This window comes from Seriola lalandi, unplaced genomic scaffold (genome assembly GCF_002814215.2).
Source record: "Seriola lalandi dorsalis isolate HSWRI2012SDOR001 ecotype SW California unplaced genomic scaffold, Sedor1 jcf7180002054735, whole genome shotgun sequence".
Lineage (NCBI taxonomy): Eukaryota > Metazoa > Chordata > Actinopteri > Carangiformes > Carangidae > Seriola > Seriola lalandi.
The window spans coordinates 684,924-708,199 of NW_019525288.1; the positions used below are offsets into that span (position 1 = coordinate 684,924).

The window sequence follows — 23,276 nt, forward strand, 5'->3', positions numbered from 1 at the left end:
TTTCATATGATCAAGACTATGGATCACAATACCAGAAATTTGGTAGATGTATCAATGCCATGAAATTATACAATTCAAAAAATCACAGCAAAAACATAAAGAATAGAGGTTGCTGCACATGCAGTGTGTGAACACACAAACACACACACACACACACACACACACACACACACACACACACACACACACACACACACACACCTCCCTACAGTCAGTGTGCAGACAGTAGTTTAAATTGACTAACAAGGTGACAGACCAATAGAGTAAATATATTCACTTAAAAAGTGATATGTTATATTTTCATAGAACGGTCATGATGGTAGCTTGCTAATGTTGTGAGGACACGTTTGGAGCTGTTGCTATATTAACCTAAGCTTTAGCCTTTGTGACCATTGTGTGTGTACCTTTGCTTAGCTTATCTATAACAAATGACAGCCGTTGCAATTCACAAACAATAACGGATACATTTCAGGACATGAACATTCTGATGAGATGTTGTTACTATAAAGTTGACAGTGACCATAAAGTTGCTGAGACAAACAAGTACGGGCAGAGTTGTCAGGATTTTGGGATTTGACTTGGTACCAAAGTATCGATTTTTGTGACATCCCTAATCAGGGCTTTCAGTTATGCTCAGTTTAACCAACACGGAGATGTAATTCGCAATTGCAATGCATTTGTGAGTGACATAGAGAGAGGGTAATGGAGGGCTTTTGTTGGACACATGCTAGTTCTGCACTACAGAAGCTATGACCTACTTTTCACAGTCTCTAACACACACACACACGCACACACATGCACACACAGACACAGACACAGACACAGAGCCTCTGACAAAGGGACAGGAAAGCAGAGGTTAGGCATGCACTAAGCCCTGTTCTTAATACATGCATTCCAATGGATAGCGCTCAATGCTGTAGCGCTTTCAGCTTGCCTGTCGGTACAAGCAACTCCTGCACACAGTTCTCCTGCATGACTGACAAAAGGGTAGAGCCTGATGCTTGTAATATGTATACAAGCACACTCATGTACAGACAGTCTTTCTTTAAATTGTCTGGTTAAAAAAAAAAAAAAAAAAAAAAAAACTACACTGGTTGTTTGGTTAAACACGAGATACTTGAGCTGCCTGATGTTCCACACAAGTTTCAGAAACTTCAAATGTGTGAGACTAAATTCACATGTCACATGGTTGACACCAGCACAAACTTCATTTCAGAAAAACTCAATAAGATGCGGATGATAAAAAATAGAGTTGCAAATGTGTTTCTAGCCTGTGCTCTCAACTTGCTTTGTTCACAAGAATCGCATACAGCCCGCATACACACACACCATAGGATACCACATAGCATGTATAAACATACCTGCTTTACTAAATGTTTCAATGATAGCGTCCTTAAAAAGGACCAAGTATCAGCCTGATGATTATGTTTTCAAAAAGATGTTATTCGTCAACATACCGATTCCATGGCTGTGGGAGAATGTCAGTGGGCTAAAATCCAACTAGAAACACCTGCCGCTGCAGAGTCCACAGAATCCTGAAAAACAAGATGAAAACAAAACCAAGCATTAATTACAAGGACAGCACAAGCAGTTTCACATTCTTTACGACGGATGGGTATTGAGGTGGATGCAGAGGGTCATGTTTCTCCTCACAGGATCAGTTCTCCCACGGTTCTCTGGCAAGTTGAGAAAGGCTCAGGGACAGGGCACTGAGGCACCGACATGCAGTGAGGTATTTGGTTCGCAAAGTTGGCATTTTCTTTCCCTCGGAACTTGTCCAAAATAACCTACATTTTGTCGTGTCCTGAACTGTATGAACTGAGTCTACACCATCCCTGCTCAAGCAAAGTGAATTAGGTACAGACAGATTATCAGTTTGCCAATATTTATGGGCTGATATTTTTAGGGTTACCTGCTAATAACCCCCTTTAGGAATGTAGACAATTCAGCCTTTTTTGTGACAGATCTTGAATGCACATGACAAATACGTTAATAAACTGCCTGTATTTTGTGATGTGCGTGTAAAGTAATGGAAACACGTTAATTCAGTGAAGCCAATAAAACATTTAGCATTGAAAAACTGCACAAAGCTACAGGTATGACATTATACATGTCATGGTGTAAACATTATGCTCACTGCTAGTCCTCAGTTCATTTGGAAAAATCCATAAAACATCATCAATGAACCCCTTGCATCAAGATTCTTATTCAGTTGGTTTCGTACTGAATCCTGCATGCAAACATCTGATTTCACTGTCACTTGGAATAAATGGCTCAGAATTTTATGGTGAAAAACACAGCTTAATAGACATGCTTTTCCTGGATTGTTCACTGCACCAGTCAACACAGTAGTTAGTCTACCCTTACCCTACTTTTAAGCCTATTTAATTAAGGTAAAGGGGAGCATCATCCCATATCTGGAAACTTTGCTGTTTGAGACAACAATTTGCAACCTTTGTGGGAACTAAGTGTCTGAACCAGAAAATAAAGATCAAACAATTAATGACATTTCTGGGATGTGATAGTGTGGCCTAAAATGCAGTTAACAGATCCAGTAAGCAATTCAAAAGTTTGGGTTGCTTATAGTTTAAAAGGACTTTAGTTTTATTATAGAGAACAAGAGTCTAGGGATGTACTGTCATCATTTGTCATATTTAATTAACACTAGTGAGATGCTGATTTTTTATTGTAATATTTAGGTGTCATTATGTTTAACGGACTGTAATGTACAGAGGACACCCAAGTCTGTGAAGTGATTGATACCCTTTCTACACCAAAATTTGCTTGTATAGGCAGGTTTTATCGACGCACATGCTGGGCTGGTGACAGGTCTGTTTACAGTGTGTGTGCTCTAAAAGATGTCAAAGCATGGAAAAGGGGTGAAAATTTGAATGTTCACCCGGGTGTTGTGTTTTACATCACTGCCGATCAGAGCTAGAGCCGACAAATACCTGCAACTACTGCAGAGTCATTTGTCCCCGAGTGGATGCCGATTGTATCCTTTCCCATTGCCAACAAAAGACTGAAGTTAGTGGGTCTTGCTGGGTTTTTTTGACCCCTGTGAAAGGGGCTTCAGTAATGTTAGTTACACAGCAATTTTTAGCCAAGTTAGTTAACATTATAAATACAACTGAGACTGTAGTGGCAAACCCGCGTACCCAAGTATAATCAGCTTTGTTGCCCTTAGAACATTTCCATATCTAGTCCACAGTAAGTAGCCAAATGGAGTACAAAACAACCCAACATAACCAGCCAAACCCCAGCATCCAAGCCCTCCTAATGTTCCTAACCTGCCTGCATGGTGGCCCTTCCCCCAGTCCCCTCCCAACTATGAGGACAAGGATTTATCAGGATTTAAGAGGCGGGACATGGGAGGGTATTTAACAGAGGTCCATTGTCAGGCTACACTGGTAACATTCCAGTGATTATTGGACCCACCCCCCACCCCAATGTGAACCCACATTTGTTCCATCAATCTGGTTTTAGGGCATCACAAGAGGATTAAAGACCAATAGTCAGTAGCAACTAGTTGTCGAATTTAATACCATTTACAAGACTACCATTTACTAGACAAGTCTGTCTACTTACAAGTTCCTGGGAACTGCATTTTACCCCACGATCTACATTTTTACATGTGCTTATTTATTATTTGTAAGTGTTTATTTATATCTCTGCTACAGGATAATATCGAGGAGGACCTGCGTGGAGGGTTTTACAGGATACAGCACAAAGGCTGATAGTACAGGCAGGGTGGCAGTTGGGTACATGGGACAGGATTAAGGCCAGACCTCCCTGGGATGGCCTAAGTGATAAGGAGGAGGATGATGGTTAGATGTGTATTTGTGTTTGTTCTGAAGTGGAACCTGTGGGGATTTCCCAGCGGGAATCACAGGATTGACAGATTGTAATAATCTAGCCAGGAAGGAGAACACTACCCTCCCAACAGAGTTTTGGATACGGCATACATTCCCCTTGATGATCTCTGACAAAAACTGACAAGAGACACAGCTTTAACTGAGAATTGTAATGTATATAAAGCATGCCTACACCAATGAACATGACATTGAAAGAAAATCTAAAAACTTTTGGTACACCAAGATTAGTTTAAATGATAGGGGGCAGTAAATTGTAATTTTATGCTGCCATTTTTATGGTATACAAATTCCTAACATAAAGACACATTAGCAAACAAAACATAGACCTGGAATTAAAAAAGGCTGGTATTACTCTCCAATGAAAATTTCTACACTGTTATGTCAGGAAAGTGGAGGTATTTTGAGTACGAAAATTGATCACCTACTGTCTATTTATGTGACAATTTCACAGGGGTACCATGCCTAGATATGATATTTTGTTATAACAGAGAATGAAGAATGGCTGTGTTTATCTTTTGTAAGTTTTCTTCCTACAGAAGATCCAGACAGACACTTCATATAACTTTACAAAACCTTATAAGGCATGATACAACACCCTTCATGGTAACTAAAATACAACAAAAAGCACCAGTTCTTCACAAGGTTAAACTTAGCCTGGTTAAAACTTTAATGTTTACCAAGTTGCAGATGTCAGAATTGGGAGGACTACGTCCAACCATTTCTATAGCTTTTCAAAACCATGACTGACCAACTGTGGTGAGAAAGAGACCAGGGTTTGAACTTCTCCCTTAAGTTCACTTTTTGACACTCTTGAAAAGAGCAATCTCTGTATCATGTGTACAGCTAAGAAAACATGGGTTGTTATCCTCATATTTAAAATGATATTGCATCCACTCCTCCTTTTGACTGATGATTCTGCTGGGATTGACTAAGGCAGCACAATAACCATACAAGTGTAGGGGTAATATAAAATGGAGTAAAAACCTCAAACCTATCTAAGCAGCTCAAAGACAGGCATCCAGACCTGTACACAGAATTCAGGGTGAGTTTCAGGTAACTTTATCTTAATAACTTGTCGTCTTAATGCTTAGGCCCTATTGTTTCTGAATTGTGGCAGCTGGCATCTGTTGTGTTCACAAAAGTTAAAGTTATCTTGTTTAGGCTAACATAGTGACAGCTAATGACATGAGCTGGGTGCTCGCAAGATTAGTAGGCTACCGTCATTGCGGTTCAGTCTGTCACAATATAACGCTGACTTTTTAAAATTAAGATTTTCACACTATTGGACTGTCAACCTGTCTATTCAAATTAGTGCAGGCACAAGGACTATATGGAGGTGTGTGCATGTGTATGTGTACATACACATACAGTATCAAATTTTGTATCAAGAATAAATGGAATTTCAATGGTATTGGTACTGACTAGGGTTGTCACGATACCAAATTTCTGTTTCGATACCGATACCAATATGTATTTCGATACTTTTCGATACTTTTTGTAAAAAATATTTCATTATATTATGTATTGCCTTAATGGGTTATTTAAATATTTAAAGAATGTAATTTAATTTTTAAAAATATATTTTTTAAATGTATTTATTAACCATGGACATGTTTTAGCTCTCTGTTTGCAGGCTACTGTAGGTTTACTACTGGGCTGGGAGGGGCTTTGTACTTCTTTCATTGACATTACAGTGCAGTGAATAGGTGAACAACATTATCACCTGTCGTTCTTGACTGAAGTCTCGGAACAAGTCCGCATGGTTGTCCTTTAAATGTTTCGACAGGTTTGAAGTGTTGGCTCCTTCTGCGAGACACACTTTGTAGCGCCGCTTGCACTGCGGTGCCTCTGGGTTCAGTGGCTCGCCTTTATCGTTCGGTTTGAACCCGAAATATTTCCACACCGAACTTCGGGCCCCATTTTAACCACAAGTTCGGGCTTTTCTGCAGCTGCCATCTCTATCTACTGTATTTTCTTCAACCCGCTCCGTCTGTCTAATACGCGACTTGTCGTTTCTCTCTCCTCCTCAGTCTAAACATGCGAGTGCGCGTGGGACGCGGCTTACATCCTCTCGGGCAACTACGTCACACTCGCTGGCCTCGCTGTGCTTAAAGAGACAGGCTCCAATTTACCAATTCATTTGCATTCAATAAAATGAAATAAAAGTACCGTTTGTTTTTAAATGCCGGTATAGTACCGTTTTCAAAACTCTAGTATCGCGGTACTATACTGGTACCGGTATACCGTGCAACCCTAGTACTGACTAACAAATTTCTTGTACCATGACATCCCCAAGTTAACCAATATGCTGACAGGGCTACAGTGGTTGCACACTGGGTAGCACTGACAGGCTCCTTAGTAATAGTTGCTTCCTAGCTAATTAGCTATGACTAAGCTACACCAGGAGAGAATGAGAGGATGCCACATGTGTGTAGCAAAGTCACAAAAACTGCTGAAAGCCCAAATTTACACAAAACATCAATTACATCCTCAATCAGTGACTAAAAGGACAAAAATTACAATGCAGCAGTGTGTAAAAGAAGTAATCTCTATGTGTTGTAAAAGTTAAGCACAAAACTAATGCAATGGAGCTGATGAAGGCAACAGAGGTGAAAGACCAAACCCCCGTTAAAGTTGGCTTCCATTCAACTTAGCCTCAAGTAAAAAGCCTGCCTCCTCACTGTGGAACATTCAGCATTATCATGTGTAATTAGAGCAAATTTCTATGACAACCATGACAAAACGTCTGCATATTTAATTTTTCTACATGTTCACTGTACACGTCCCTGTTATCTAACATCAAAATGTAAGCAGTGTATTTTCTAGTGCTCCACTATGCTAATCACAACATCAGAGGTGTTGCCATATGCCATATATTGGTGAGGAACAGAACGGTTTATGAGCCACGGAGTGGTAAGCTAGCACATGTGTGTACAAGGCAGTTGCTCTACAAGCTCTTCAAAACACTGCTGTAAGTGAGAGAGCTAGTGAGACCAACCCTGGTTTTAACAGTGACCTTCAACAAGAATCAGAGGCTGTCTTTGATGCTGACAGCCTATGACTGCAGATAAGGATAAATCTCTTCACTGGAGCTCAGGGAATGGCATTACACTAGAGTGACTGAAACATTTGGTTGCAGCAAAACAGGGTCTATTGCTAGATGCTAGATTGCTAGATTTAATCTCTGCAATAACTGTATCAACATTGCAAATGTCATACTGTTTTAACCTACCATGACTAGACCCCCCTTTGTGCCCCAATGTCCATCATTGATGGTTATGATGGTTTGAGGTGAGATTACACCCACGATTATTGGGAAATTATTAAAGTTAACGTTAAATATTGGGGAAATATGTAATTGGTGTAATAAAACCTGCAGACAGCTAACAAGACCTCCTGGTGGGCAAAAACAATTGAAAAGAGAGACTGCTGGTTCCATGTGCATGACCACTTTTGACACTTGACGTTTGTGTGTGTGCAAAAGAGGCACAACTCCCCTGGGTACTGTGGAATTAAGGAGGAGACTGGGGCTCTAATACTGGCTTCAGGAAACAGACATCTTTTGTCTTGCTTCTCTGTCAATTGGCATCTGATTACAGGAAAAGCTTCCATTTCCACAATCTGGAACCTTGGGGAAATGGAAGCAATATTACTGCCGCTTCTATATGTGAAACCATGACCATATAACACAAAACACACCAGCGTGCCCCCACCCCCAGGGCTACAGAGCACCTCGCCAGTCAGTCCTGTGTCTGGCTGTCCTATCAGAGAACAGATCAGAGCTAGCTGAAAGGCGACCTGGAACAACAGCACTGACCTCTGTCTGATTTCATAAAGTGTGTCACTGGCCTCGTACACGTCATGCAGGCACATTCATTCACGCTTACACTGCTGTCTTTGCAGCACAGTAAATCATCTTGAACAAAATTCACTGGCTAGCTGAATTTTGCAGAGTTCATATGCAGGACACTGTAAGAAATGTTGGCACAGAATCTCAACAAGACAAAACTAACATGTAGTGCTGTTAGGTATGATTAATTAAACAATGTTGGCCCACAGCAGCCTGGTGATGCACTTCAGAAATATTACATTAGCCCAATGTTTTGTCAGTGGCTGTCCTATCAATGACAATGTGATAAAAAAACAAGCAAGGGTGCATCAAAGCAAGTCTAAGGTTGGGTTCAGTCTGACTTTAGCCCTGTGTGAAAAAAACACAGCCTCCTTATTGATTTCAATGAGGCCACTCTGTTGAGTCAGGGAAGGTGCCAATGCAGAGGACTCCAGCAGAAATATTGCAGGACCATCCGGCATAAAAATTAAACGTGGCTCAAATGTTGCTGGACTGCTATGGGATGACATTCAGCAAGGTGCTGCATTGGTAAGTCAAATAGCTGCAAGCTCACACCCCTGGCAGATTACTTTGTATTGTGAACTCTGTATTGCTACTACAACTTTACTTTGCAATTGTTGCAACAAAAGATATAAATGGTTTCTGCTGCTAATGTTCCAAAGCAGTAAACCCCTTCTTCATAATATTATAAACATCTTTGCAGTGCTTTGGTGACTGATAAGCATTGGATCTGCTACTCAAACTGGACTTCCTGGATCATATTTTATGGTCTCACCAGTACCTGAAACAACACCCTCCCTTCAAGACTGTTTTCATTATATTGACACGCTGCTTTGTATTTTACTTCATAAAAGGTTAAATGCATCATAAGCCTTCAGTATCCACATTTTTTCCATCTCAAAGCTAAAAATAGAAATACAAAAATGTATGTGTCCATCACTAAGGGTATATGGCAAATTTAATCAGTCAATTTACACTGAAATAACCATCCATATGAATACAATATGTAAAAGTAATACATTTTTGATTCATTAAAATATTTCAAATGAACTTTGATTATTAACATTTAAGCCATATATATGAGCCTGAGTACTCAACTAGACTAAAATAGAAAAAGAAAGCAGTCCGCGAGGGAGAGAGACAGGTGAAAAACGAGTGTTTGTAACTAAATATATAGTATGTCATGTGTAAAATCTTCTGATCAATTTCAATTGTGACAAATATCCAACTGTAAAATAACTTTATACTCTGAAATTATGAATTTAAAAAAATGGAGGACCCACTGCCTCAGTAATGTCAATGATGAAGCCCTATATTCAGTCTGAGCACTAAACCAAATAAACAATAGGATGCAACAGCAGCTTCATATAACAGCCTGGGTTTGGCCTGCAGGATGTCAAAGCATCAGGTATCTGAGCTTATTGTAATATCTTCACTAATTAGATTCAGTCAGTCATCTGCTCCTCTATGCGCAAACACTGTAGGGGAAACCTGACACTGGAGGGTGTGGGGAGACAGCTGGGGGGAGGGGAAGTTGGGCCAGGGGGAGGAGAGAGAAAAAGAGATGCACACCACACCTCTCCTCCTCAAAAAACATCTACATTATTGATAAGGCCTTGCTTCTGCAGGGAGGGACCACAGCACACTGATCCTCCATATCTCCAGCATGAGCAACCAACACAAACAGCACCAAGGCACCTCTCTCCGCATCAGTTCAAGACCAAACACACTCGTGTGAGATAAAGCATCAGCATACAAGATGGCAATGAGAGGTAGTAATAAGAAGCAAATGAAGGGAGAAGGATGAGAAGGGGTGAAAGATGGAGTAGGGAGTTACAAGAAAAACTGTCTCGATAACAAAGATAGAAAGGTGAGTCTGTCAGATGGCTGGGATGGGTGGATACCAGCTGAACAACAAGCCAGCTAAATAAAAGCCTGATATTAAATTAAGGCAGAGAAGTGAGAGGAGGAGGAGGAGAAGGGAGGGGATAAGGGCTGCAATGAGACGGCAGCAGCAGTACTCGTGACACAGTTAGCGACAGCGCTTGTTTGTTCAGCACAGCCATGCCGCGGCAAGCTCAGCTCACACGCTCACTCACTCAGCTCCCCTTGCTACGAATCTTCTGCTGTTGTCAAGGTAACAAGCTCTCTAGACTGGGAAAAAAACCTTCACATTCAAAAGATGTTTTTTTCAAATGCTGGCCTAAACCTGAAACTTGCATGTGTTCTCAATATACAGCCTCTGCAGATGAAGGTATCTTCAGCTTGGCTGTGCAACAAAGGCAAACACTTTTCCATTTTCCATGGAATTTAAACATTTCCAGTCCATACTGTAACACTGTGTCACTGTTTTCTCTGATGTAGTGGGAATGAAAATGAACAACAACAATAACAACATAGTACTTGTTGGAGCATTTATAATAATGTTGTTCAGAGCTGCTTCATTAAAATTAATCAATGGAATTAATTCTAGGCCTCATCAACAAGACAAACGCCAAAGCAATAAGTCCAATAAGTACAATCCTTTCTGACAAGGTTTAACATCCATGGAATTGCACCCAGTTACTCATCACAGGGATTCACACAAACAAACAAAAGGTATAAACTGAAAAGCATGGAAGTTGGTGTGTTCTTAAAGTAATAGTTTGGGTTATTTGATATGAAATTGTTTGCTGCACACCTGCAGTAGATTTGGATTGACATGTTCCCAGGTTGGAGAAGGAACACGTGCATCAGCACAGAAGCTGCATGATGTACTGCTGTGGACAAGGTTGGCAAAAAATATGTTTTAGACACCTAAAAATGTCCACCAAAAAAAGTGTACTAATTGTTTTGAATACTTTCACCACTTTATTTACTTATTTATTTTACAGATTATAAACCAATATTTTCCACTCTTAAAATGACCATCATTAGAGTTCAACAACAATGATTCTCCACCATCATAATCTAGTCTTCCACATTCCATATCTAAACTAAGGTGCTCATATGTATATTAGCATGCAGCTTTAGCACACAGTGCACATAATATTATGGTAAGTCAAGTCAAATTTTATTTAAATAGCCAAATATCTAGAATCACAAATTTGTCTCAAGGGGCTTAACAATCTGTACAGCATTACGACACCATCTGTCCAGGACCCTCAGATCGGACAAGGTGTAACACAAATCTTCAAATACAAATGCAAAAATAATTGAAGGAACAATATATCACCACCCCAAATTTAATTTCATGGATGGCAGAATCATGACTGCTTTAATGGCTTCTATCCTACAGATTCAAACATAACATAGCTTCTTTTCTGCTCTTTGAAACATTATTATGCATGATTATACACATTGTACATAAACCAGTCAAACTTGGAGGAGTGTTATAGCAGCATGAGTGCTGCTGCATAAACAAAGCATGAGAATGCAGAGGGGGCCAAGTAAGGAGCGTTTTTTTGGATGTATTATGCAATTAATGTTGATGACTGAACAAATTCTGATGTTAAGACAAATCAGGTCTGTATTTGCCAAGCCACATCAGCAGACAATCTTTAAGCTATCAGTTCCACCAATTACAACAACCAGGTTTTTTTCAGAACTCACGAATAAAAATAGCCCATATACTTTATTGGGTAAAAATTGCAAAATAAACAATGACACTGCCAATGACAAGTCACCAGAGCCCAAGACAGTGATTTCAAACTGCTTATTCTGCTAAAGGTCCAAAAGCTACTCATCAATTTACAATCATATGAAAATGAGGAGCAATCAAATCCTCACTTTAATTGCTACAAATGTATTTTTCTTAACAAGTTAATTTGAACATATACTTTAAAAATGTTCATATATACACTTTCTGTCACCAGACTTTTCAAACAACACAGCAATCATTTCTTTCTATATACCAAACAGTTTCTATAAGCTAGTGGTGTTAATGTCACATATGCCCATTTCAGACACTGAACTTGCCACTCTGCTGGTGTCAAATACATGTGTACCGTCCAAAACTCCCTCAAGTGTGAGATGCACGTCAAAACAGCCTCGCCTATTATTTTCTGTATAAGCCTACACATCAGTGTCAACAAGGCATGGGTTGGCACGGATGGACTTGCTGCAACAAATATGCCACTGATTAATGCTACAGAAAAGAAGCTTTTTTTTTTTCAACTTTTCAGAGTTGCTCTCTCAATAGGCACATCCTAGCTACTCTATGCTGATTTTTCTTCTTTTGTCAGGTGATATGGAAAACAATAAAACAATATAGCAGGATAGAAGAGCAGATGTCTGAAAGATGGATCTTAATACCCATGAGTTGTCAAAGATCAGTCTTCTTGTAGCAAAGAAACGCTACTTGGAAATATAGTACAATGAAAATTAGCGAAGATACCATGTGTTGGTATCTAGTTTCACTAAGTTAATTTACAGTTACCAATATTTTTTGCTCATCTTCCTATAATGCCATGTAATAGAAATACAACAAACAGCGCACAGTCTCACTGATGCCAGTACCTGCTCTGTTTTGTTTACTGGTCAAGTTGATTGCATATACTTCAGTCCCTAATCATATCATTGCATATTGAGATGAGGACTAGGATGTGGCATTTTGGCCTCTGATCCTTAGATGCCAAATGTTGTAAAAACATCCAAAACAATGCATTGTATGTTAAATTATATCTGAGTATTAAAGTTTCATTCAGTCATCTTGCAATTGAATCTTCAGTGTTTTTAGCCGGCCTATTCACTGACACTGCTTTGATTTTCCATCAAGAAAGCTTGCTCTGCCATTCAGCCTCACACACAACGTGAGCGTTTCCACAGTTCTGCCATTTGTCATTTTCTGTTGCCATGGTTGCAGTGAAAGACAGAGCTCTATGAATATTGGAAATGGAGGAGCAGCAGCACATGGTACATTATCGACATAAACACCCGCACATGCTCTAGCACCACAGAACAAGTCGACTGTGTTGGTTTTGAGAGCCTGCGGCCATCCGTTCACCCACACAATTCTCTGCCAGTTAAAAAGTAGGCATTTAATAAATATCTCCAGCTGACACACATTGTCTCCACACATATACTAAATCATATATCCAGTTACAAAGCCAACATTCCAATTCCACATTGGGACGTACAACTATATCAAATGCAAATTCGGTGTTCTTGACTAGTGATCAGTGTGATATAGGGTGATGTGGATGGTTCATATTTTTCCCCAGTGTAGCTGACAAATATCTTGGTAACAGAAACTGCTTGCCAAACAAACCCAGCTTGTTGCATGTGAGCATCATGCATGATGCCACTGTCACCTTAACCAGCCATTTCAGACCTTCTTTGTACTTTCTTGACTGTCATAACCCTCTTCTCCCTTCTGACAGGCTTAAGCCAGACACAAAAACTCCTGCGTTCCACTCTGAGATTCCTCATTTCAACCTCATTTGAAACCTGTCTAAATACCAGAGGGTGTGCATGAATTAAGGAAGTGTGAAACTACTGCAAAGGACACAGAGTGGGCAAATCACTACAGCAGTCTGTGTTTATGCATATATATGTTATGACAATACAACCCTCTTAAGAGTTGTCACTGATAATAAACATGCTATATAACAACACAATCTGAGGCTATCAGAGTTTACTTGAGCTACCATTCTGAATCCTGATTGCCAATGGAAGCTGTAAACCATGAGCATGCACACACCCACACAGTATGAGTGTTGTGTATGTTTTTTTTCCTCTCACTCCTCGGAGGGTAAAAACAAGGGCCTGCTGCAACGGGGTTTTTGATCCCTTGGATGAAAGCTAGTGACATGTCTTCTCACAACACTCTTGTGTGGTATTAATATTTTTTGCTAGCACTGCAGCCATGTGCATGCTAGCAAAAAATATTAATACAAATACCATTAATAAATTTAATACAAATACCAACTAAAGATTTTTTTGTCTAAAGCAAACAGCATATTACAAGATGCAGTTGGTTTGTGAGTGCACATCTGATCATAAATCGTGTTATGTTTCGGTTCAGCAAAGTATCAATTTCTCTCCTGATACATAACAATTTGCTTCCTTGTTGAATCTATGGAAATAATATAATTGAAAATAGTGAAAGACATGACACAGTAAAAAAAAAAAAAAAAGAAGAAAAAAAAAAAAAGAAGAGCAATCTCATTCTCAGCATTACAAACAACAGGAAAAAACAAGCAGTCTGACATCAAAAGTGCACCAGAAAAAAATCTGTTGTGTGAATTGGTCTTTATATTTAAGTGATCAGCCACAGTCTTGTTACCTTATAAACAGAAGAATTTATCACTCACTTCCATGAAGTCAGGTGTAGCAATTCTGATTTAAAAAGGAAAGAGCACCAGTATCATATCAGCACAATAAGTTTAGGCATCAGAATCTACTGGCAATGAAAAACTGATTACTATAAATATGCATATATGCATTTGGGACTAAAGAATGGACATGCATTAAACACAAAATGCAGCAGACTAAATGCAGAAAAACACCAAGGCTGTCGGTGTGTGCACATAATTTACTATGATTTTCGTCAAAGAAGGAAACAAGGCAAACAGTTAGGTCCAACGCCCTTAGCTTCCTGCAAGCAGTGCTTCCTGAGGAACCAGGGCTACTGCATAGAGGTGGAGATGGGGGAGGAGACTGTCAGAGAGTGAGGGGAGAAAGGAGAAGAGCGTGTTAGGATGCAGTATGCGAGCATACTGCTGGGTTCTGAGATGTGAAGATGAGAAAGAAAAGGTGGCGTTGACTAAATGGAAGTAGAAGAGGAGTGAGTACAGAGGTGTTGGGGTGTGGAAAGAGAGAGGACAGGGCGGAGAGTAGAGCCAAGTGTGTAAGAGAGCAGCATAACAGTGCACCACAGGGCTGAGTTCAGCAGACAATATAATCTATCCAAGAATCACAGAGGGTGATATGATGACATTTATTAGATATGTTGAGTACAATTAACACTGTGTGTGTGTGTGTGTGTGTGTGTGTGTGTGTGTGTGTGTGTGTGTGTGTGTGTGTGTGTGTGTGTAGAAAAGCTATATGGAGAGTGTGTGTATCACCATAACCACACCTACATAAATCAACATAGACGTGCAGGAAAAGTATGCAGGGCTGGCAAAGCTAAGGAAAGTGCAAGACAAAATTGACCCAAAATCCAAAGTCCCATTGCTCTATCAACCAACCACTCCAAATTTAGCCTCTTATAACTAAATAATTCAATAGGAAAAACATTCATAATAGAAGAGTTGTAGCTTTAAATAGAATTCAATTCTGATCCCTTTTGCAAAGAAGAGGTTCTTCCTAAAATGTTTAACAGTGGTGCCACATGGTCCACAACTTGGCTTATCACAACCTTGGGAAACTTAATGAGGTATCAACCAAATCACAGCTTCTAATAAATATGGTGTGAAATTAAATGCTTATGGCAAAATAAGTGCACATTTCAAGTTTACAGTGTTGTGTGTTTTTCCATTATTTAAACCACTTAATGGGTGGGCTCTAAAATCTAAAACTTGAGAGCTGGCTACAAAAAAAGGAGCCAATTTTAATGCAGCAAGCAATCCAATTCATTATACTGTTTTTATGACACTAGGCATTTGCAACCTGTCTTTCAGATGTGATTTTCTGTCAACAAAGAACATGAATGTAATACCTTTTAGCAGCCGACTCTAATGTCAGTTTTTTCTCAGCAGGTCCACACCAATATGGAAGACCTCTCAAAAATACCTGTATTATCACAAAACTATAGTGATGTTAAGACTCTACAATGTAATTTTATACTGCATTGAAATAAAAATAAAAGACATGGTACCCCAAAGATAGGAGGAATGTATTTAAAACAAACAAAAAAAAAATACAACTGTTAGGCTTTAGGAAAAGGACCAGTGGTAACAAGGTATACACAAATTGTAGTACATGTACTAAAACATGCAGAAACATTGGTGTGATCCTTTCACTTCTCACCTTTTTCTTAGAAAACTGTACATTCAAACAGGCTATGCAGTGATTGTGGGTGAGAAATGGCTTTGCATAAGTAATGAGGAGGAATAAAAGGCTGTCCTACATCCACGCCAGAGATTACACTGCTGGCTGCTGTTTCTATAAAAAGATTCACTGCAGGGAGTATGAGTGGCACAAGCACACACGCAACCACGCACACACGCGCCCTCACAAACACACAGATGGGCACAAAAACAAGGCAGTGTATTTATAGGGAAGAAGGTTCTAGCATCAAAAGAACTTTAAAGATCAGTGTCTGGTTAACTCACCCAATCACAGATCTGTGACTGATCCAAGCCTTGGCAGACAAACACAGTGAAAAGCTGGAAAGATTATTGGTAGCTCCAGGCCAACTTAAAATGTCTTCTGTATTTCCTGTTCTCCTATTTTCCACCTCTCATTTAGACTGCTTATTTTCTGGGCAAACAAATAACTCAGTTTACAATGTGGCTTCACAATGTGTGACACAGGGACACAATGTGGACGTACACGTCTCAATACAAGGGCCAAACACATACTGGCCTGTAGCTTTAAGAAGTGCTCTGTGCTGCCACATATTCAGGAGGGAAAGTCCCTGTGCAGGCTGACTGAAGATGATGTGATTTTCCACTCCCTGCTGACTGCTCTGGTTAAACACACTAGCTAATTCCTATCCCTTCCCCCAGAAAAGACACTATTATTATACTATTTTTTGATTAATCTAATAATTGTACATGACAGAGATAACAGAAAACTGTCAAAAAAACACAAATGCTCATCAAAATTCACAGTTGTCCGTTGTGTCTGTGTGACAGTCCCAAACCCAAAGATATTCAAGTTACAATGAAATAAAACAAATTAAGCAACAAATATTTACATCTGGTGAGCTCTAAACTGTTTTCATTTTAGCATTTTTGCTTGAAAAATGATTTTGAACAATTAATCTATTATCTATTTTATTGTAGGCCAACAAATGGAACAGTGTGATGAGCAAATTTGCACAATTTTGTTATCACATTGTTATTGGTAATGAATAATATAAATACTGCTTGTAAAATACAGTATGACTGCCTTTAGCTATAATACACACTGCCTATACTTGGTTGTTTTTAAGATTTTCTGGGAATTCTTAGCCAGCCAGTATTTCAAACCTAAATGTCTAAGGATTTAAGTGCATCTCTGACAAGTACACAAGTTAAACTCAGTTGTACTATCAATTGATCTGTTTGACAAATGGGATTATCTCATCACAAATCTCACACTTCATTGTAAAGCAAGAGGAGTATCAAACGGTTTTAGAGCGCAGTAGTTTGACAAGCTACAACAATGTATGAAATAAGAAGAGTGGGTGAGCTAAAATTGGTAACACCTCATGTCTTGCCACATTGCTTCTTCAGATTATTTACTAGCTTGCAAGTTCACAACATGAGCTTTAGTATTTTTATTTTTCATTCAAATGTACATGTCCAATTGCTGATATCCATGCATGGCAGCATGGAGAGTGCAGCACATGCAATAAACTTTGGCAACATGAACAAATGAGCACTTCAAGATTGTTCAGCTGTCTGCTGCAGCTACCACCTCTGTAACCACACCAGGAGTTTAAAGTGCAGTTACAAATGAGGAGAAGTTGGGTTAAGAACAAAAAACTGACAAAAAGGTATCTATGTCTGGCAATGGTCGACATCAATAATGACCAAGTATAAAGATATAACTTTAATATCTTAGTGATTGCCTTCCATCCACAAAATAAGTCTCTCCACAGAGAATAAATTTGAACGAAAACTGTATTGTGGATAGGGAAAATGTAGCTCTCTGTGCTACATAATCTTCAGCTTTTTAAAGACAAGATTAAGTAAAGTGCACTGTAAACTCAAGGATGTAATTTCTGCCAATGGTGCCTGCAGATGATATTGACCTGAAAGGGTTAATATTGCATGCATTTTGAGATTCACTTTTCAGTGATGAAAAGTGAAACATATTTCATCACTGAAAAGTGAAACATGAAAAAACGTGGGTACTTTCTATTAGGGACTGTCCCTCCCATATAGTAGCATAAATATTAAGAAGCCACCTTTGGCAATGCTAGCTCATCACTCATTCTCTAAGTCAATACACAGAAGATGATCGTGCAGAATAGATGTTCTAATGACCATTCTTTGACCTGACATAGCTGTCCATTTGTAATAGGATCATCTGGGATGCATGTTAATGCCAGGTGTGATCAAGACCTTTGGGTGAGAACCTAAACCAAGTGTGCGTCCGCTCAACGTCAAAACAAAACAAAACTTCTGCTGAATGTGAGGTGTCCTCCAACAAAGCAAACTCTAATCAAGGCCTAGCCATTAGCTTGGTACTTAAAGCTTTTATAAAAGATCTTCACTGCCACTAGATGTTGATTCAGAGGTTAATCTGTGTACACAAAATCTATCAAAAAACAATCAAGCACAAACCATTAGCCCACACTAGCATTGCCGTGATATGCTCCATAGCTACATTTGCCAAACACATTGATATCATGAGTAACAGTAAGTTAGCTGACGTTATCATGCCTTCTGTAGCCACTTAGTATTATACCAGTATTGGCTCCATGGTTGGTCTAGGAATGAAATTCAGCCTTGGACATATCCATTGGGACTGGTCACACAAATGACATTGACGGAGCTGGTTAAGACACTGACCGAGCCAGTAGAATCTTTAAAAACGTATTGGATGTTTTGACATAGGCCTTTTTAGACAATTTCTTCAGTGGAGGAAATTCTGGAAGGTCCCTTTCACCTGAACGCTACACACTGAACTGTGCCATTTTGTTATGTTGGCGGTCCCTGTGTGTTTATAGATGTAGGAAGGGCAAATGGTTAAACAAGGTGGGACTCACAAGCACTAACATGCACATGTAAATATACTAACATGCACGCGCCGCCATCCCGGATACCAAACACAAAACTGAGAGGCTCAGATTGCAACCTACATAGGGACAGGGGGTGTTACTCTCCCTACATCTTTACATAGAAAATATTAGTTTGCTGCTACATTATTGTGCAAAATCTTGTTCACAGAACCTTTCAGTTACCAGGCATTCAGAGTGAAAAAAGCACTGCATTCAGAATGAATGATGATAGCGCCAATAGTTTACATAAGTTTAGAAAGTGAGACAATATTTTACATCTCTGTAAAATTCTCACAGTACCAATCATTTATCCTCCATCTCAGTAATTTATTTTACTATTGATTCTATGTGAACATGAACATATTTGATTAGCCAACACAGTATTTTTGCTTGATGATGCATTGTGTTGTGGCAAAAGTTCAAATTCAAGTTTTCTGTCTGTTTTTTGCTGCAGCCCTCTAGCTGAGGTGCCAACACACTTGTCTATCTGAAATGAATGAGAAGGCTAAGGTTTGTGATGCAGTGTTACAGCTGGTCTGATTGAGGCTTCAACCCATTCCCCAAAATGACTCTCAATCACTGTCACATGCACACCTCTGAAGACATCCAAGTTATCCTGGAAAGCTGGATGAACTCTGAAAAATGACACACTGGCCTCATTTGTCTGAACTACAGTTTGTGTCTTAAGCCCCTAATGAGAACAGGCTTCCTCTACCATCCAATAGCACAGTATGACCTCCATTACAGCAAGCCAGGAACAAGAACTTTAAACTCCACAGCCCATACAAGCTTCATAAAAAAGCCTTGATGAAGAACTTGCACAAGTAAATCATCTGTCTGAAGGCAATTACCCCCAAAATGTGAAGAAGGCAAAGTACAAAAAGCATCACCAACAACAGGTATAACATTATAGTGCTGTTAAAACAGACAGTGGGATGAATCACAACCTCTTTATAGCCACCGGCCTGGCTGTAAAGACAGAAAAGAGCTGAGTGGTGAAAATGCATGCACTGGTCAAAAGGGTGCTTAGATCCTTTGTGTTAAGTATACTGCCCCTCAGCATGCTGGGGTAAAAAACAAAGTATGGCTGCACATATTGGTGAGCAGGGGTGTGGGCTCAGACTGATGGACCTCCTCTCTTTGGTATTTAGGTATGCCCTTGCTTTTCATTCACATCCCACTCGCACAAGCGCAGAGGCCCATCTCCCAACAGTCTTCCCCTCCCCCCTTCCTGTTGTTGCATTTCAATGTAAATGGGTGGATGAATGGCTGCAGCTGGCCCATCAAAAGGCCAGCCCTGCTGAAGGGCCTTGGTGATTGAGATTCAGCCAGGCCACACCACCTCTACCCTCCCCCACCCAACACTTTGTCCTAACACCCTTACCCCCTGTCTCAGCTTATAGCTTATGTCCTACATGAAGAGGACGGCTGGGCATAAGACGGCTTAAAGAAAATTGATATAGCTGTTTGCCTCTGAGTACAACAATAGTCAGCATCAAGCAATTTCTCAAAGTGGCAATAACATATTTTATTTATCTCAGGGGGACAAAGGTTGGTTACGGACAAGAAAACAAAATTCTGTTCCATCTCTACAGTGATGGACAACAGAAAAGACAAAAATGCTTTCATATATAATACATCTACCATCAGTCTAACATCATTCTTCTGTCAAGATGTCATGCTAGAGATTTGATTGCTCACGAAAAACTTTTGTTTGATTTCTGTAACAACAATACTGTGTGAACAACAGTGTTGAGGGCTTTCCCTACCACAGAAAGGCTTAGGTGTTTTTGCAAAGCACCTTAACCTCCTAGGACCTGGCGTCCACATATGTGGACCTCACATTTTTGGGTTCTCTAGACCACAATACTAACTTTTTCTCAACAAGGGCCTGGTGACCACATATGAGGATATTATACTGCCACTCAGTAATCGAAATTTAAAACTAATGTCCTCATATGTGGACATCATTTTTCTCAGGTCCCAATCAGCCTATATAGCACAGAATAGAGCTCGGGTCTTAGGAGGTTAAGCTGAATGAACACTAAAAAGGCATTTAGGCAACATATCAGGGAATGTACAAGACAGTTGTGAGAGTTCTATGCAATGACAAAAAAAACAATTAACTGAGAGGTGGTTTGATCTCAAATGGAAAGGTAAGCTGGCTACAGATATGACCTGCCAAATCAGCAATCAGTGTTCATACATTCCTTTGTTAACATAACTTATACTACTCTAGAGTTAATGTTAGATAACAGGATCATTTGGCTAGCAACTGAAATAAACACAAACCCCAACCAGAAACTCTTCGGACCTATCCAGTCTTGCTGCTCAAATTAATATTGATGATACAGCTTAACTGTCATGTCATATATTTCACTATGCTCTCATTCAAGCATAATGAGTCTCTATGCCGCTACCTTCTCTAATTTTGACATTGTTATAGGACATGGCAGGTCTCACTGCTCCTCGTGATTGGTCAGCTGTCAAAAAAACACTTGAAATAGGGTGTTTTTTCCTGAGAAGCTGAGCTTCTTTTAACCAAGAATAATCAAGTTAATATCATAATTATGGTAATCTATATATATTATCATTAAATCTAAAAGCTCTAAGAAAAGTAAGTGTTGCTGTTTGTGTTCTTTCACAAATGATGGTAAATGTAATGGCTAGACATCGTGAAAAAAACATAATAACTTTAAGTTTCTTTCAAATGATTTCAAACCCTACAAGCACCACACCTCCCCCCAGGACAGAGACAGCACCTAAGCCCTCTGAAAACCTAGGAAAAATCCTGGTGTTGAACATTAAAACTATTGCGTAACGCTAGGACAAACAAGGCTTCTGATTTCCAGTAAAATTACTTCAGTGCTGTATACCACAATTGGTACATCCCACTAGCTCTGCAGCAACTGACTGCCCAACCTACATTAAGTATCTGCAGCTCTTTGCCAAACCAGTTCACCGTGTAAAACTGATCTAACAACAATGGCTTTAGACCAGCTTCTAACCTCAATAACATCCAACTAAACTAATCTATGATTCTGCCAGCAAGAATTGAAATGGTTACTTCACAATAAAATCCTTTTCTAATTCTATTGACTGAAGGCACTAACTGTTCCGTAAGCAGTGAGCTAGATCTTATTCTCTCGCTTTCACTTTTGGACTCATCACTGCGATGTGTGTACTATATTTTGTTTTTTAACACAGCTTGTTAGGAGGTGTAGAAAACACAGGGGTGGGCCACTTTAGCTTTACATAGGCATGGAAATGCCTTTAAAAAGGCCTTTAGACTCAGGAGGAGAAACAGAGAAGGTAAAAGAGTCCGACCAAGCAAGCCTGTCTTCTCTTTATCGCTGTGTGTCAACTACAGGCTGAACAGAACAGAACAGCCAAGCCCAGAGGGACACATCACACAGAGTGTCTCTGCCATCAGCTCCCAGACCTGGCCGACTAACCTCCGGACATTTCTGATGCCAGTATGGATAATAAATCATTCCATGCAACCTCCTGTACAGCAGCACATTCAATCAAAAAAACTAACTGTCTCCAGATTTGTTCCACCTGTAATTTGCCTAATAGCTTTAGCTATTCAGGTTCTCAATGCACAAATGCAATGTAGCTTTTTATAACCAAGATTTTAACCTATTACCATTCTTCCTTAAGATAAACCCATGAGTTTTTTTTTCAGGAAATTTCAACAGTAAAACAAAAAAAGTATATCATAGCATTTCTTTAACAAATATGTTAACTAATAAAACTACTGAGAATATGTGTTGGTATAAGAGAACTAACTATATCAGGAATTAATATATTTACTTCTTGAGTTCACAGTGTGGGAGAAATGTGACACAAACCTATAATGCTTAGCCTCCTTGGGGCAACTCATAATGTAAAAATGGTGTAACAAAATGGTACACTATAGGCCTACTCAGATATCTCAGTCAGGCTGCTAACTGAGGTCAAGCTCTACGAATCCAAACTCAATAACAAACCTGTTTTTGCATACATTTTACATTGATCTATTACAACTTCTGTTTTGTAGTCAACCTTTTATAATTTTCAAATATGCATGTTTATTCACATTACTGAAAGAAATCTTAATTTCATAATAGGATTTTGAATACTTTAAATCAATATAGGACACTAGCCAAGTTGCTGGTCAGCCCATGTCATAATGCAATTATCAAAGAATTGCAAGACATATCAACCCACCCCCCCAGGGTGTGAGACAAGTTTTGAAATTTTCTGCATACCTGAAATTATGATCAAGCATATCGGTAACTTTCCCTTAAAAATAGAAGCACAAAATATTCCTTCTTCAAGCTCCGATCAGAAAGATCAAAAGCCAACTCTGTAAAAAGCACATTTCTGGAGAAGCAGCAGCATGCCAGAATAGAGAACCTCTCCCTTTGATGTATAAGAGACTCGGGGAAGAGAAAATATTATCAAGTGTGGTGCAGCGGAAGGCTAGCACATAAGCACAACCTAACCCGAGTTAAGACTCCGTCAACCGTCAGGACCTCCTAAACCCCAAAATGAGGCTCTACAGTCCCTGAGGGAAACAGAAGGATTGGGGCCCGCCATTTTGTTCCATTTCGCTTCGAGGATAGAGGAGGGGGCAAAGGACTAGGCTGAATTTCAAAGGGCTTCAGATGCCATTTGAGTATCCGCTGAGATTGTCCTGGTAGAACAGCAG

At 39.5% G+C, this 23,276-nt stretch overlaps 1 protein-coding gene across 2 annotated transcripts in view; it reads right to left on the bottom strand.

The window, feature by feature from the left end:
• Positions 1-23,276, bottom strand: part of ankrd11 (ankyrin repeat domain 11) — a 101,131-nt gene that overhangs the window by 72,217 nt on the left and 5,638 nt on the right. For both annotated transcript variants that reach the window (XM_023424342.2, XM_023424341.2), the window contains exon 2: positions 1,458-1,535. The gene's annotated coding sequence lies outside the window, so the exon portion shown is untranslated. The remainder of the gene's footprint in view (positions 1-1,457; positions 1,536-23,276) is intronic.